Raw genomic sequence first — 17,247 nt, 5'->3', positions numbered from 1 at the left:
GAAGTGATCATGGTGGTGAATTTGAGAACAGATCCTTTGAAGAGTTCTTCAAAGAAAATGGTATTGCCCATGATTTCTCTTGTCCTAGAACTCCACAGCAAAATGGGGTTGTAGAACGAAAGAATAGGACTCTGCAAGAAATGGCCAGAACCATGATCAATGAAACCAATATGGCTAAGCATTTCTGGGCAGAAGCAATAAACACTGCATGTTATATTCAGAATAGAATCTCTATCAGACCTATTCTAAATAAGACTCCCTATGAATTGTGGAAGAATAGAAAGCCCAACATTTCATATTTCCATCCTTTTGGATGTGTATGTTTTATTCTGAACACTAAAGATCATCTTGGTAAGTTTGATTCCAAAGCACAAAAATGTTTCCTTCTTGGATATTCTGAACGCTCAAAAGGCTACAGAGTATACAATACTGAAACATTGGTTGTAGAAGAATCAATCAATATCAGGTTTGATGATAAGCTTGGTTCTGAAAAACCAAAGCAGTTTGATAATTTTGCAGATTGTGATATTGACATATCAGAAGTTGTTGAGCCAAGAAGCAACGCATCAGAAGCAGAACCTCTCAGAAGCAAAGAATCGGAAGATCAAGTATCAGTTTCTCTGGAGGATCTAAGCATTTCTGAAGAGCCATCTGTCAGAAGATCATCCAGACTCATCTCTGGTCATTCAGAAGATGTCATTCTTGGAAAGAAGGATGATCCAATCAGAACAAGAGCATTCCTTAAGAACAATGCAGACTGTCAATTAGGTCTTGTATCTTTGATCGAGCCAACTTCTGTTGATCATGCTCTAGAAGATCCAGACTGGATAATTGCTATGCAAGAAGAACTAAATCAGTTTACAAGGAATGATGTTTGGGATCTTGTTCCTAGACCAGATGGATTCAATATAATTGGTACAAAATGGGTCTTCAGAAACAAGCTCAGTGAGAAAGGTGAAGTGGTAAGGAACAAAGCCAGACTGGTGGCTCAGGGTTATAGTCAGCAAGAAGGGATTGATTATACAGAAACCTTTGCACCAGTGGCCAGGTTAGAATCTATTCGTTTATTAATTTCTTTTGCCACTCAACATAACATCACTCTCTATCAAATGGATGTTAAGAGTGCCTTCTTAAATGGTTATATAGATGAAGAAGTTTATGTCCATCAACCTCCTGGTTTTGAAGACTCTATGTCTCCGAATCATGTGTTTAAACTAAAGAAATCATTATATGGATTGAAGCAAGCTCCCAGAGCTTGGTATGAACGCTTAAGTTCTTTCCTTCTGGATAATGGTTTCACTAGAGGAAAAGTGGACACTACTCTCTTTTGTAAAACCTTTGAAAAGGATTTTTTAATTTGTCAAATATATGTGGATGATATTATTTTTGGAACATCTAATGCTACACTTGGAAAGGAGTTTGCTAAGTCTATGCAGGCTGAGTTTGAAATGAGCATGATGGGAGAACTCAAGTATTTCCTTGGAATACAAATAAATCAAACATCAGAAGGAACATATGTTCACCAAACCAAGTATGTGAAGGAACTTCTGAAGAAGTTTAATCTTCTGGACTGCAAAGAAGCCAAAACTCCTATGCATCCAACATGCATCCTAGGTAAGGATGAGGTAAGTAAGAAGGTAGATCAGAAGTTATACAGAGGTATGATTGGATCTCTTCTATATTTGACTGCTTCTAGACCTGATATTCTGTTCAGTGTTTGTTTGTGTGCTAGATTCCAATCAGATCCTAGAGAATCTCATTTAACTGCTGTTAAGAGAATTCTAAGGTATCTGAAAGGTACTACTAATGTTGGCTTAGTTTACAGAAAATCTAAAGAATACAACTTAGTAGGATTCTGCGATGCTGATTATGCTGGAGACAGAATTGAAAGAAAAAGTACTTCAGGAAGTTGCCAATTTCTTGGAAGTCACTTAATCTCCTGGTACAGCAAGAAGCAAGCAACCATTGCTCTATCAACAACAGAAGCAGAATATGTCGCAGCTGCTGGTTGTAGTACACAGATGCTCTGGATGAAGAGTCAGTTAGAAGATTATCAGATATTTGAGAGTAACATTCCTATATTCTGTGATAATACTTCTGCTATATGTTTATCTAAGAATCCCATTCTTCATTCAAAAGCTAAACATATTGAGATAAAACATCATTTCATAAGGGACTATGTTCAGAAGGGTGTTATATCTTTAAACTTTGTTGATACAGACCATCAATGGGCTGATATCTTTACAAAACCCCTGGCTGAAGATAGGTTTAAGTTCATTCTGAAGAACATCAGTATGGATTTATGCCCAGAATGAGAAGATGAGAAGTTCTCATGTATGAGTATCTTCTGAAATGAATGTGGAACATTTTTTTTAATCAGAAGTTCTGATTGAATTCTTTTAGAAATTATGATTCGGTTATTACTAACGTTTCATTGTCTAAGTTGATTCAGAACCTCTTTTAAAGCAAAACAGCTGTTACGTTTTATCTCGGGATGGTAAACCTGTCGTTACTATTCATGGATAAGCGCGCGTGCAGTTGAAGGGACGCCGACCATAGGTAACTGTGCTAGTCACCTCATTTGTCTTTATTATCTCTCCTCACGTCACGTAACATTAAATGCTAGTCATCATTCGTTTCATTTTATTTTCTTTTAAATACTCTTCAAAATGGTTTTTGGTTTTCTATCTCCTTGCATTCCTCTTAAAGTTTGTCTCTCTCTCTCTTCCATATCAAACCCTACCTGTTCATTTTTTTCTGCAAACCCATCATGAATTCTTCATCAAGCCCAGGAAATAATGAAAATGATAAAAACAATAAACGTAAAGCTGTTGAAACATCACCTTCCAAACCCAAAAAGATCAAAATCACCTATGATCCTCTCAAGGTGAATCCTTTCGAAGCGATGTTGTCTGGAAACTATTCTAGACGTGTGTTTCATCCTCCTGGTGAAAGGCCTCCATCATCTCCATCTTCTTCCTCATCTTTCGACCTTCAAGACTCAGCTTCCTCTAATCTTTCCTCTCCCTTAATCTCTTCTGAAGACATCTCTTCATCTTCACCCGCTGAGGATGTTGTCTCTGGTAAAGGTGGTGGAAGATCTGCTTCAGGACCAAGTCTCCCTGATCCCTCGCCTGAAAGCCCTAGAAGCAGTCAATGAGGCGTTTCACTCCTTCATGGCATGCTGGCACAGACGTTGTCTTAGCTAGGGTCCTAGGATTTGGTCTTAGTAGTTTTATTTTTCTTTGTTGCACATCTTCTTGTAATCCTCTTTTGCTTATCAATGAAAAAGTTTCTTTGTTTTACATTCCAGTAAATGTTTTCTTTTGTCGTTTTATACATCTGAATCTTTTTAAATATTCTTTTTGATGTTATGACAAAAAGGGGGAGAAGATAAATGATAAATGATTTGATTAAATCTATCAGTTGCTGGGTAAAGGCTCCCACACATTCACTAACAAGAACTTGCAGGTTCTATATGGTTTAAGTGTTTTGCAGGTACAGAGAAGTGAAGTGAATCTTCAGAAGCAAACACAAGAAGCAAAACCATAAGAAGCGTTATTCTGTAAAAGGAATAAGCTCTTGGAAACTGAAGCAAGCTGAGTGCTGTCAAGCTTCAGAGATCAGAAGCAAGAAAGAAGAATGAATCAGAAGCACTGATAATAGAATTTGAATATCATTGTCTATCCTGTTCTGACAAAATTCTATTTGCTCTGATACATATAATGTCATGGCTCTGATACATTATTTGCTCTGATACATTATTTCAGCCTATATGGCTCTGATACATATAATGTGTTCAAACATACATTTTATGTTCTAACTCGCTCATGCTGACTTTTGTCGTTTAGTTTTTGTTCTGTAACATTTCAGGATGTAGAGATGCTCTGATGATGCTCTGGTACATTCAACAATGTTCTGATACAAATCTAGCATGAAGTGATGATTGGTAGACATTCAAAGTTCTGAAGCTATCCGAGGGAAGCAGAAATCAGAAGATGTGAATGTTCTAGAAGATCCAGAAAACTCAAGTTCTGAAGCTGTCCTGAATGGAAGCAGAAATCAGAAGCTGTGAATGTTCTGAAGATCAAAGAAATTCAAGTTCTGAAGCTGTCCTGAATGGAAGCAGAAATCAGAAGCTGTGAATGTTCTGAAGATCAAAGAAATTCAAGTTCTGAAGCTGTCCACGATGGAAGCAGGAATCAGAAGCTGTGAGTGTTCTAAGGATCTAAAGAAATTCAAGTTCTGAAGCTGTCCAATGGAAGCAGAAGTCAGAAGCTATGAATTCTCTGAAGGCAGAAGCTTATATGATCGTCTCTACCGAAATAATCAGGGAAGTCTTTTATTAAAGTTCTTCGAGTATTTATTTCAGGGGGAGATTATTTATCTCAGGGGGAGATTGTTAATCTCAGGGGGAGACATATTCATATGCTTATGCTATAGCTGTGTAATTTGTCTTTTGCCGTCTACTCTTTCTGATCGCAAATTCATATCATTTATATATGTTTTTGTCATCATCAAAAAGGGGGAGATTGTTAGAACAAGATTTGTTCTTATCAATTATCTTAGTTTTGATGATAACTATAATATGAATTTTGCTTAAGATAATATGGTACTCTAATCCAATGCAATTTCCCTTTCAGGAAATATATAAAGAGTACGCATAATTCAGCGCTCAGAAGTTGTGTCTCAAATGGTTCAGCATGCAACATCAGAACATGGTCTGGCAAGACATCAGAAGATGGTCGAAGCAGAATCAGAACATGGGTCTATGGAAGCATCAGAAGAACATGAGATCAGAAGCACTGAAGATCAGAAGATGGTATCACGCTCAGAAGCACTTCAAGGTCAGAAGATCAGAAGATGCTATGCACCAAGCTGTTTGACTTTGATGATATTCAAACATCGTATTCACAAACATCAGATCAGAAGGAAGTACAGGTGGCAGACTACGCTGACTGACAAAAGGAACGTTAAAGCTACTAAAGGCAACGTCAGTAGACACAGCGTGAACAAGGCTCGAGGTAGTTGACAAAAGCGTATAACATTAAATGCAATGCTGTACGGAACACGCAAAGCATTAAATGCACTCAACGGTCATCTTCTCAACGCCTATAAATATGAAGTTCTGATGAGAAGCAAGGTTAACGATCCTGAACAATATTATTCAAATTAACTTGCTGAAACTCTGTTCAAATCCAAAGCTCAGAATCTTCATCTTCATCAAAGCTCACTACATTGCTGTTGTAATATCTTAGTGAGATTAAGCTTAAACTGTAAGAGAAATATCACAGTTGTGATTACCGCTTTTAAGAAGCAATTGTAAACTCTTGAATAGATTACATTAAGTTGTAAGGAACTAGAGTGATCGTGTGATCAGTATACTCTAGGAAGTCTTGGCAGTTGGCTGAGCAGTTTGTAACTAGAGTGATCAGGTTGATCAGTAGACTCTAGAGAAAGTCTTAGGAGTGAACTAAGCAGTTGTTCCTAGAGTGATCAGGTTGATCAGTAGACTCTAGAGAAAGTCTTAGGAGTGAACTAAGCAGTTGTTCCTGGAGTGATCAGTGTGTGATCAGAAGACTCTGGAAGACTTAGTTGCGGACTAAGTGGAAAACCATTGTAATCCGTGCGATTAGTGGATTAAATCCTCAGTTGAGGTAAATCATCTCTGCGGGGGTGGACTGGAGTAGCTTCGTTAACAGCGAACCAGGATAAAAATAATTGTGCAATTTATTTTTATCGTCCAAGATTTAAAGTCACACTTATTCAATCCCCCCCTTTCTAAGTGTTTTTCTATCCTTCACATTTGAATATGATTGATGTTTACCAGGAAAAACAGGAATAGCATTCAAGAAATGTCCCAATTATCTGGACATCATTCCATCAGAAGAAAATCCCCAAGAGGAACGCATTTCTCAGCAAATTCTTCAAAAAAGATTTTCTCTTCAAAAGAAGTCTTATCCCCCAGCAGGGTTGTTCCAGATTGCTATCTTCAAAAGGTGTGATCCCCGCACCCGGACTTGGTCAGATAGTGCATCGGAGGATTATGCATCTTCCTCATTCCCATTTGAAAGGGCATCAGAACTTCCAGCTACCTTTCATTCCCAAGAGATATTCAAAGATCCTTCAACAGAATACCAGGATTCTCAAAGAATTTCCCCAGCCAAGGGTACTCAAACAAGACAAAAGATCATCAACGATCACGATATAGTCATATCCAGATGACTGGCGGAAATTTATTTTCCAAAATAGAAGCTCGACATCTCACATTCATACATTCACATATTCATACATCTCACATTCATACATTCACATATTCATACATCTCACATTCATACATTCACATATTCATACATCACACATTCATATTCACATTCATACATCATGCATCATGCGCATATTCATACGCATATTCATACACAACATAACATGCATATTTCTCCGGGAATATCTCACATTTACATGCATCATTAACATTGCATATCACTAACTTGATTTTTCAGGTAGACGGATATCCTCAACAAAGATGTTCTCAATCACATGCAGTGTTCACCTGAATTCCATGAACGGTTCTCTCAGATATAATCAAGCCAAAGATTCATTCTGATCACTTACCAACTCAAAAACAGACATTAGAGATCTAAAACGATACCTCAGACGGTTCCAAAACGATCTAGCATCACAGATCTAAAGCGATACCTCAGACGGTTCCAAAACGATCTAACATTGCAGATCTAAAGCGATACCTCAGACGGTTCCAGAACGATCTAGCATTACAGATCTAAAGCGATACCTCAGACGGTTCCAAAAACGATCTAGCATCACAGATCTAAAGCGATACCTCAGACGGTTCCAAAACGATCTAACATTGCCGATCTAAAGCGATACCTCAGACGGTTCCAGAACGATTTAACATTGCAGATCTAAAGCGATACCTCAGACGGTTCCACAACGATCAACTTCCAAAATCTAAATCGGAAAAACTTTGGACAAGTTCCGTAACGATTATCTTCCAAGACTTAAAGCGGTAACCTTGGACGGTTCCGAAACAGTCAACACAAAGACTTTCAAATCCTTCATCAAGATGGATTCATTCTGATGAAACAGACCATCAACACATATTCCAGGTGGCATCTGAAAGCCCATCTCAGGTAATGTTTCAATTTGCCAACAACATTTCGCAGACGACATTCAAATGCAACTTCCAAACATCTCTTCTGATCAAGGTAAGTGCAAATTTTCAGGGCATCTAAATATTCAATCATCTTCTACCTTCAGATTTCAGACAATCTCTTCAGGTTTAAGAAGATTGAATAGGGGCAACTGTTATACCCCAAAATTTGCCCACATATTTTTCAAGAAAACTCCAATCTGAAAATTAAGAGTCTCATATAATCATGGATTTTTATTTCAACAAATATCCTGACATATGAAATACTTAGTTTTTAGAATTTTTCTTATACAGTAATTTGGCTTGCAGTTGAATTTATTCTTACGCAAACGCCAAATACTGTTTATTACTTCACACATGCTATTTATTTATTTACAGATAAATAGTACTGACGCAATTGGTACAGAGTTAAATCTTTTTGCAGGCGCAGAATCAGGAAACTCAGACTGTACTGGTAACAAGTAGATTATTATTATCTTTTGTTTCCCACTAATTTTTGTACTATATTCCCTTATTTTCAAAAATCTTTTCAAATCTCTTTTTCAAAAATCAAATCTCTCTTTTTTCCAACGCTATCTCCACTTTCTTTCAAATCTTACTTCCACTCAAATTTTCCTTTTGTACGGAATCACATCATTCCCCAACGTCTCTTTCCTTCTTTCCATTCTATAAATACCTCTCATTTTCTTCCATAAAATCTCACATCAAATTCCAACTCATCTTTCAAATTCCTACCTCATATCTATTTTCTCTTCTTCCCTGACAAGAATGGCAAAGTGGATAGAGACACTGTTTCTTACAGTCATCACCATTGCTACGGTGATCATGACTTTCTTCTGCCTGCATAGTCCTGAAGAGTGTGGACCTGCAATGGTTGCACTCCCAATCATCTACATGTTATTGTTCATAGCATGGGTCATTAATCGTCATTCTTAAAATTTGCAGTATTTCTTATTTCTTAAATGTACCGTTTATTCGTCGTACTGTTCAATATAGTATGTGATATTTGTACTGTCAGTATTAAATGTTGTACTATTTGTCATAATATTGCTTAATTACTAAGATAATATTTTGTGTGTTTTCTGCTAGTCAAATATTCCTATTTCTGTGCATTAAATGATTTTCAGGGTTATTATCGGTAATTTTGCCCGCATACCGTAAATATTAGTTATTTATTATGTCTATGTTTTTTTAACAAGTCATGTAAATAAACTTTCATTTTTCACATAAAACAAAAAAAACAAAAAAAGAAAATTAACTTTGACTGTTGATTTTTCACTCTAACTGCTACCTGAACAGTCAGTCGACAGCCAAACTGCTGGCAGTACAATTCTCAGTGTTTTGTACCATCAATCAAATCAATCTTTCACAATTCAAAATTCCAAGATCTTTTGTGCTAGAAGTCTTCTGAATATCACGCGATTAGCAGAGACTCAACACTGCACAAAAATCAGGTACGCTTAACTGTCTCCTACACAAACAGTCCCTAATCAGGGTTTTTCTTGTTTTTACAGGAGCAACAAGTTTTTGAGAGCTCAAATGGATTTCATACACATCCATATATCTCAAAGTACCATCATACAAATTTTCAAACTTCAATTCATTCAGACGCACCGTCAGCAGCTCAAACAGTCAACTGACGACCCGTTTGACCAAAAAAGTCAACAGACAGTCAAAAATGAAATTTTTTGTCAAAGTCCATATTTTTTCAAAGGATTCATCATTTGATCATTGGATGATCATAATTCATCAAGGAAAGATCAAAAATCAACAAAACCCTAAGATTCAAAATTAGGGTTTTTGCCTGAAAAGTCAACTCAACTTTGACTGATCATAACTCTCTCATCCTTCATCCAAAAAATTCAAACCAAAGCTTGTTTTGAAGGAAATTCAATTATCTTTCAAATGCCATTGATCCCATGGTCATTGGATTCACCATTTGAAGAATATGATCAAAGACATTACAGGTCATTTTCAAAGTCAACAAAAAGACACTTTTTTCAAAAGGACACACAAGGAGCTTCAAAAATCATTTTGACATGAGACCAAAGACATTGGTTAGAGGACTCTTTGAGGTTTCTAAAAAGTGCAAGATCTCCTTCATATGACAAAAATTGAAGGATTTACACCTTGTTGAAGTTGGCTAAATTTTGGGAAAATGCATGAAATCAACATTGCTCAAAAATGTATTTTTTCCCAATGGGGCCAAGTTTTCAGCATTCAAACATCATTTCCATGATGATATGGGCCTCCCACGACCAAGACTAAGCCCACACCATTTTTTATCCATTTTTGGCATAATTTTATCTTATTTTAAGATTAAAATTAAAAAGAAAATGAAATGGATAAAGAATAGCTTGTATTCCAAGCATGACTCATTCAACTCTGTCCCAAAGCAAAGTACAGCAGAGGAGAAGAAGAAAATCAAGCCATGGTGGCTTAAAGGCAAAGCTACCAATGTTGAAAAAGTCAAGATTCCAAAAAAACTCATCAATGCTTTTGGCTTAGTTTCTAAGCACTTTAATGCTTATAAATAGGCTATTGCACTTCAGTAATGAAAAGAGACAGAAATTGAGAGCAAAACTCTTGCTTGTAACACACTTGTAATCTCTTAAAATATTCAAAGAATTTTGAAATTCGAATTCCAAATTTAAGTCACTTTCCATTCAAACTAAACACTCAAACACGTTCCTTGAACTTCACTGAACATATCCAGATCATTTGCAAGCTCTGAAACTCCTTGAATCAAACGCTACAGGTCTCGATTCATCCAAACTAAAACTGACTTGTGTCTCATAACCCAAGCATATCTAGCACGATGTAGACATATATTTGAACTTGGTGTGGTGTGTAGATCATTTCTGGAGCTTTAATTGAGTTTTAGATGCTTACACACGAAGATACCATTTTAGGGTTCTTAAGCTAAAATTTGGGATCCTCTGATTTAGGCAAAATTAGAAGAAACCAATGACATATTTGAACTCAGGGGACGATTTTAAGCTTAACCATGGTCTCCTAAGTAATTTATATTGCTTGTATGAAATTTTGACATGTGCAGGTCTTGTAGCTACGGACGAAAACCGTCACTAAAGGCTTTACCTACAGTTGCAGAGCCTATAGCAACGGAGATAGGAAGAAGATGAAGGCGTGGCAGGCTCTGGTTGGCCAGAATGCGCGCGCCAGCTTTTATTCAAATTCTTGGATCCTGTGTTGCGCTGTCCATGCTTTTGTCATGCTCCTCAAAATCTGAGCCCTCTAATTCACTTCCAGTCAGATCCAACGTGCCAGATCTCTCACCACACCATACTCCTTCATTGATTTCCACACAGGATAGTATCCTTTTTATTTTCTATTTTATTTTCTATTTTATTTTAATTTCTTTGTTAAATTAATCAAAAATAGTTTTAAAAATCCAAAAAATACACAAAAAATATTTTTAGACTTCTAAAATAATATATTATTTTCTGAAATAAAAATATTTTATTTTTCTTCAAAATTTTAATATTTTGCATAATTAATTAGTATATATTTATATATTAGCTTTTTAATTATTCTAACCAATCAAAAAATCATAAAAAAAATTGTTCTTTATATAAAATAGTGTTTATATGTTATAAACTAATTTTGTACATATTTTGAATAATTTTCTCTCTAAGTTTTAATTATTTATATAATTATTTGCATAATTATGTATTAATTAACTTAATCAATTTCAAATCAATTTCAAAAATTCCAAAAAAATTAGTTTTGTTTTAAAATTAATTGACAAATATTTTGTACATATTTTAAACTTAATTTCTAGGTTTAAATCAATTTTCATCTTTTTTCTTCATTTTAATTTAATTAATCATGCATTAATTATAATTAAAACCAATCATAAAAAATCCAAAAACATGCCTTTTATTTTTCTTGCAATTTAAAATTCCTAGATAAATGTATAGGATGTCAAATTCATGTAAATAGGCTAGTTTACATTTCCCGCACAATCGATGTAATAGCGTAGATTTACTTTCCGCACTTTACATTTCCGCACTTTAATTTCCAGCAAATATAAACTGCGTGTATGTCAAAGATAAAATTGAACCGTTAGATCACTAACTTCAAAGATAAATATCTGAATACAAACACAATCACACTTGCACCTCTTAAGGTAATCCTTTCTCATTCTTTTCAAAATCAAAGTCAAAATTCTACTGTTTTGAGTACAAAATCGAACCTTGCTTTTATATCCGGTGAAAGGATAGATTTTTAAAGGAAATAGGATAAAGACCTTACAACTCAGGGTAGACCTCCTAGTTTGCTTGCTCAAATCAAAACAAACAAAATTCTCATACACTGTTGTTTTTCAAAACAAAACTTTCAAAAAAGACAATACTTTGTATACATCCAAACACGGATTATTACAAAGTTAACGTTCTTTTCAAAACATCTTTCGAAAGATAAACAAGCATTTTGTATACATCCACACACGGATCATTACAAAATTCAAATTACAAAGGTATTTGAAACCACATATGAGCAATTTCAGAGCAATTGAAAAGTGATCGAAAAACAAGTGAGCTAAGCAAACTTAAGAGCCCATGGATAACCATGGATACAAAGGGTGCTAACACCTTCCCTTTGTATAACCTACCCCCTTACCCAGAATTTCTTAAAGGTCTTTTTTCTGTTTCTTTTATAAACCTTTCCTTAATTGGATAAAATAAAAGGTCGGTGGCGACTCTGTGAATTTTCAAAAATGCGAAAGCATTAAGCGATAAAAAAGAGTCAGTTCACGTATCTCTACAGAACAGAGGTATGGCCCGGGATTAAAAAAATCGGAGGTCCACACTGGGTTTTTGCAGGTTGCAAGAAAGGATCAAGAAGGTGCAAGAAAAAGGAATGGGGGAGCTAGATTTCCCACAGACGGCGCCACTGATCTTACCGAGTGGATCAGATGACCAGCAACAATGAAGGCTTGAACTTCGGGGTGACGAATATGGGAAAAAAGGTGTTGTCCCTGCAAGGCACTCCGGTGCCAAAGTAAGTATGTATTCCACAGGGTACAATAAAATAATAGGGTCTTAGTGGTAAGAAAAAGATTACCTTGCCCTCTGTATGTAGAGGGCTTTTTATAAGATGTTTTAGCGAGCAGATTGGACTCCTCCTTCTGGGGCAATATTCAGGAGACGCGTGGATTGATTGTTTACCGAGCACGTGGGATCCTTGTGGTCGGTTATTTGGCCCGATTGCCCAGTCTGCTCGGATGTAATCCACCACGTGCACTTTGACGTGTATTGGGCCGAAGGTGGGAGTGGCCCAATTGATTGGATTGGGCCGGTCCAGAACAAAATCCATAAGAACTAGAGCATCAGATTGGACAAGCACTTTATTTTGCTCTAACTCTATGGCAATCTATGTACACCATGGCAGTAACACCCTCAGGAAAGCAAGGTTTGATATAATAATCCTCTATAGTTTGTATAACTGTATCAATTGTATGTAGTATGATGTTCCCCGAAATTTATATGAAAGGAAAATATACATGTTCCCCTGTTGAAATGTCAAATGAATCCTACAATGGAATCAATGTTAGGCTTAAAATATGAATTTATTATACTTCACTGATAACCTTTAATTCTCAATTTTTGTGTGTTTCTTGTTGACTTTATATATGTGTATAATTAAATGAGAGTTTGTGTTGTTCTGCAGGGTGGCAGCATAGAGGCAACCAGTAGCATAGAGGCAACTTTGCTTTTATTCTCTCTTCTTAGAAGATAGGAGATGATGGAGATGAAAAGGATAATGATGTGTCCGACAAACTTAAATGAGTTGGATGAAATTGTTTTAGGCTTTTACTTAAGCGTTAAACTTAAAGAAATTATGTATTTTTTTTAATTTTGCTAGACATATACTTCTAAATATTAAACTTATATTATTAAATAATGTTGACATTTTGTGTCTAGTGTGTATATATGAGTTAATGTTTGAAGATTTTATTAACACAATTTTTGAGATACATGTAATTTATGTTTGAATTATTTATTTTATAAAATACAATAAAAATTATTCTTTGTAACTTAAAGATATATTTACAAAATTTTCTCATTATTGCACCTTTTGGGAATGATTTGTAATATGACAACATTTGAAAACGTTGCCACAGAGTGATTTCGTTGTATTAATTTTAGGGAACGCTTTTTAGTCGTTACACTTTATAACAACACTTTAAAATCATCGCCTAAGATACCTGGTGAAAACGTCCCCTTTTCCTATTGTTTAGGGGACGTTTTAAGAAAGTGTGGCCAGAGAGTAAAAAACACGTTGCATTAAATAATAGGCAACGCTCGCACACAGTACGGCTGGTAAACATCCCCTATTCTTTTAGGCAACGTTTTTTTTTTCAGTTCTGGCAACATTTTTCAATTGTTGTTGAAGAGGAAAAATGGTGTAGTGATACAAGATATAATGATAAACTTGACAAAGAATGTTCTTAGATATTCGTATGAATTTAAATTGAATTACTTAATTATAAAATAAATAATTAAATAAATTCAATTGTATGAAATATTCATTAAAATAAATAAAGATAACTTGTGACATAGAAAAAGAAGAAAAAAAATTGACATTTAAATATAAGAATTATAAGAATTTTGTCTTAAAATCAAATATATATTATGGTGATATTGACCCGTAAAAAAAAAGTAATTATGTGAATAACTATGTAATATAACTCAATTTGATAAAAAAACATTTTGAATTTTATTAAAATTAAAAATTAAATTAATTAATATTTTTAGTAATAATAAACAAATATAATAGATTAAATATGTCTTAAATACAAAAAAAAATCAAATTCAACAAAAAAAATTAAAATCATTAAACTTAAGTACACGTAAACACCATAAAGAAAGTACACATTAAAAAATTAAAATCATTATACTTAAGTACACGTTAACTCCATATTAAAAAAAACACATTTACTAATAAAGAAAGTACACGTTAACAAAAACATATTTACATAACTAAATTATTTTAAACATCAATATAAAAACGTTCATTGCAATTTAAAGCAAATTCATAATAGATGATATAATATAGAAACAAAATTAAATATTTATAATAATTTTAACAAATTATATTATAATAAACACAATCAATTTTAATATATTTTGACCATTTGGGATAATATTGAAGGAATAAATATCTGTAGAGGCTGCAATCAATTATTTGTTAATAAAATTGTTAATCTCTTTACTCTATGTAGGATATATATATATATATATATATATATATATATATATATATATATATATATATATATATATATATATATATATATATATATATATATATATATATATATAATACTACAATATAATATGTAATACTGTAACATATGAAGCTTTGAATATTTGATAATATCAACAGAGAATATTTCATGCCAAATGATAACAATATTTACAAATAAAAACTTGGTGGTTTAATATTGTTTCTTAAGTATACCCGCATTTTATATCTTCAAATTCATCAGTACAAACGACAATTTATATTCCATGGCCAATACCTATAAAATCAAACTGATATTAGAAAGGAAATATTTTCATGTTGATATTATCAATATTCAAAACAGGAAAACATAACTACAAAAATAGCTAGTAGAAAATAGATACAAAACAGGAAAACAGAACTACAAAATAGCTAGTAGAAAATAGATATTGCACAGGGAATCTTCATATTTTCATGTTTTATGGGTGAAAATTGAAAAAACAATGATGAATGACATAAAATTGGTTCATCTTACACCTCGTCAGTTGGGGTTAGAAGTAGGTGTATTTTACTCTCAAGATTGTGAACATCTGTAAATAGATATTGGAACTTCAGTTAGTGTAATGTTTTTTTTGAAAAGGCAAAAGATCAAATATATTATTAAGAAACAAAACATGGCACAAGTAATGCCAAGCACAAGACTTGCCCCCACATCTGTACTAACCACCAGCACAACTATCCTAAAAAAGAATAAAAGACAGTTCAAACATGGAACAAGCTAGCAACTCACCCAAAAACAAAAACAAAAAAAAAACAATACAAAGGTCCCAAACATATGCAGCTCCCAAACCCAGGCAATCTTCTGTAAAACCAATACTTAAAGTTTCAGTGTCTCAGTCAAACTACCTCTATCAAGTGAGTTACACCAGAAACAGACATATATTCCAAATTTTGCATTCCAAGTCGTTTGCGGTACAAGGCAATCAACGAATTTAATTGTTCCAATGCCATTTGAAAAGCCTTTCGAGTTGTAAATACCTATTCATAGTTATATTTTTTACATGGATAAGTAATACAAAGTATAAAATGGAGCCCAAAAGGAAACAAATTATGAAGTGTATTTTTTTCACACAGACAAACCTCTGGAAATTGTCCCTCAATTGCAACAATCATACTTGTCAGATCTCCTTGATGAGCAGAGTCTTTATTGAAAGATGACAACATTTTTGATGCTTTACCAATAGCATTTGCAGAGGAAGCGGTTGAAATTAACTTCTTTAACAAACCAGAGTACAATTTATTATGATCATCGGTATCCCCCTCTCCTATTAAGTTGCTAAAGCCGTTTTCCAGCAGACAAAATAGCTTGAATAATGGAAATAAACTGTAAAAAGACAGCATGGTTGAAGCAATCAAATAGCTAGAAGCTTTATGTCACATAAAAAAACTCAAGTGAACTAATACCAATTTGATATAATATATAAACTTATATGACTAACGACAACTGTTCAGGCAATTCGCCTAACCATTGCACTTCACACTGCATTAAGACTCTAGTTCTCATTCTCAACCAGCAAAAACATTTTCACCAAAATAAATAATTTTATTACAGTTATTCACTTTCTTAACCTAGAAAAGTTTAAACACTCGCATCAAACGGTGGAAATCCAAACTTGATTCTCTATTTCTCATTCTCTATTTTTCAGACTTGATTAAAGAGAAACAATAGCATTTAAAGTAGGTAGAAACAATAGCAAACACACATTCAAAACAAAATAGGACCGGATCTAAAACAACAATAAACATAAATCATACCCAATTTCTCTTCTCACCTATTTAGTGTATCTGCATACCTGCGTAAAATTATACACAAACCATTAGGAGCCACATCACACAATCAGAATCTGAAAAATAGATCAAATGAAAAAGAGAACTGCCGAAAATAACATTAAATTGTTCCGAAATAAAAGATGTTTGGTTCTCTGAAGAGAGCATTCGGAGAAAAGAAGGAAAAATGTTATCTTTTTCCATTTCGAGTTACGACGGTCGGAGAATGAAAAAGGGTGGTCGACGGCAAAGCCAAAATCAATTCGGTTTATTAGAAAGGTTGTGAGATTGGGAGAACAGATATGTGATTGGTTTTGCAATCGGGGATGATGATGGGGTGGAGAAAGGGGCTGCGGCGGGCTAGGGTTTAGAGGAGGGAAAGAGAGACGAGAAGAGAGGTTCTATGGAGATGAAGAGAAAGAAGTAGAAAAGGAAGTACAATGAGAGAGAATAGGATTTGGGTGTGAATGAGTTGTTTTTGTGAAATGTATTATCCGGATAATAATAGTACATGTAAGATAATAGTAGTATTGTAAATTCTCAAGAATGACTAATAATGATGCCACCTTGCAAAAGCATTTAATATGATTGGTCAGAAGTTCTTATTTAGTCAATTACTAAAATGTCCTTTTGTTAGAGCAATTTATTTTTGAGGAAAGGGCACTATTGATAGTTTGGTCAATTGATTAGTAATGGGTAGACAGTAGATTAGTATAAAGCATCATTAGGCAACACTTTCTATTAAAAGCGTTTGTGTAAGTTATCGTTAGACAACAGTATTATAATAAGCGTTGTTTGATATGTACTTTAGACATCGCAAAATAAATAAATATAATACAATACAAGAGGATTGGGCAATGAATTCTCATAATTATTTTTTCAACATCAAATTTATATTTAAATTTTCATAATTATATATTAATAATGCATTGTGAACAATAAGAATTGTATAACACTCAAACATAATAGGAACAATTAATTTTTAAATTTGCATAAACTTC

The 17,247-nt window shown here is 34.0% G+C and overlaps 1 long non-coding RNA gene across 2 annotated transcripts; it reads right to left on the bottom strand.

Annotated features, from left to right (window-relative positions):
• Window positions 1-14,782: 14,782 nt before the first annotated feature.
• On the bottom strand, window positions 14,783-16,702 carry LOC131642939 (uncharacterized). 2 transcript variants are annotated; one of them, XR_009296076.1, is made up of 5 exons: window positions 16,367-16,702; window positions 16,235-16,272; window positions 15,560-15,803; window positions 15,326-15,457; window positions 14,783-15,009 (listed from the first exon to the last, which is right to left on the bottom strand). It is a non-coding gene; the product is annotated as an uncharacterized LOC131642939 (long non-coding RNA). The 2 variants fall into 2 exon arrangements; XR_009296075.1 differs by having other exon boundaries at window positions 16,235-16,702.
• Window positions 16,703-17,247: the final 545 nt, after the last annotated feature.

Source organism: Vicia villosa, unplaced genomic scaffold (genome assembly GCF_029867415.1).
Source record: "Vicia villosa cultivar HV-30 ecotype Madison, WI unplaced genomic scaffold, Vvil1.0 ctg.006148F_1_1, whole genome shotgun sequence".
In the NCBI taxonomy this organism is placed as follows: domain Eukaryota; kingdom Viridiplantae; phylum Streptophyta; class Magnoliopsida; order Fabales; family Fabaceae; genus Vicia; species Vicia villosa.
This window is presented reverse-complemented; position numbering and strand designations above follow the sequence as displayed.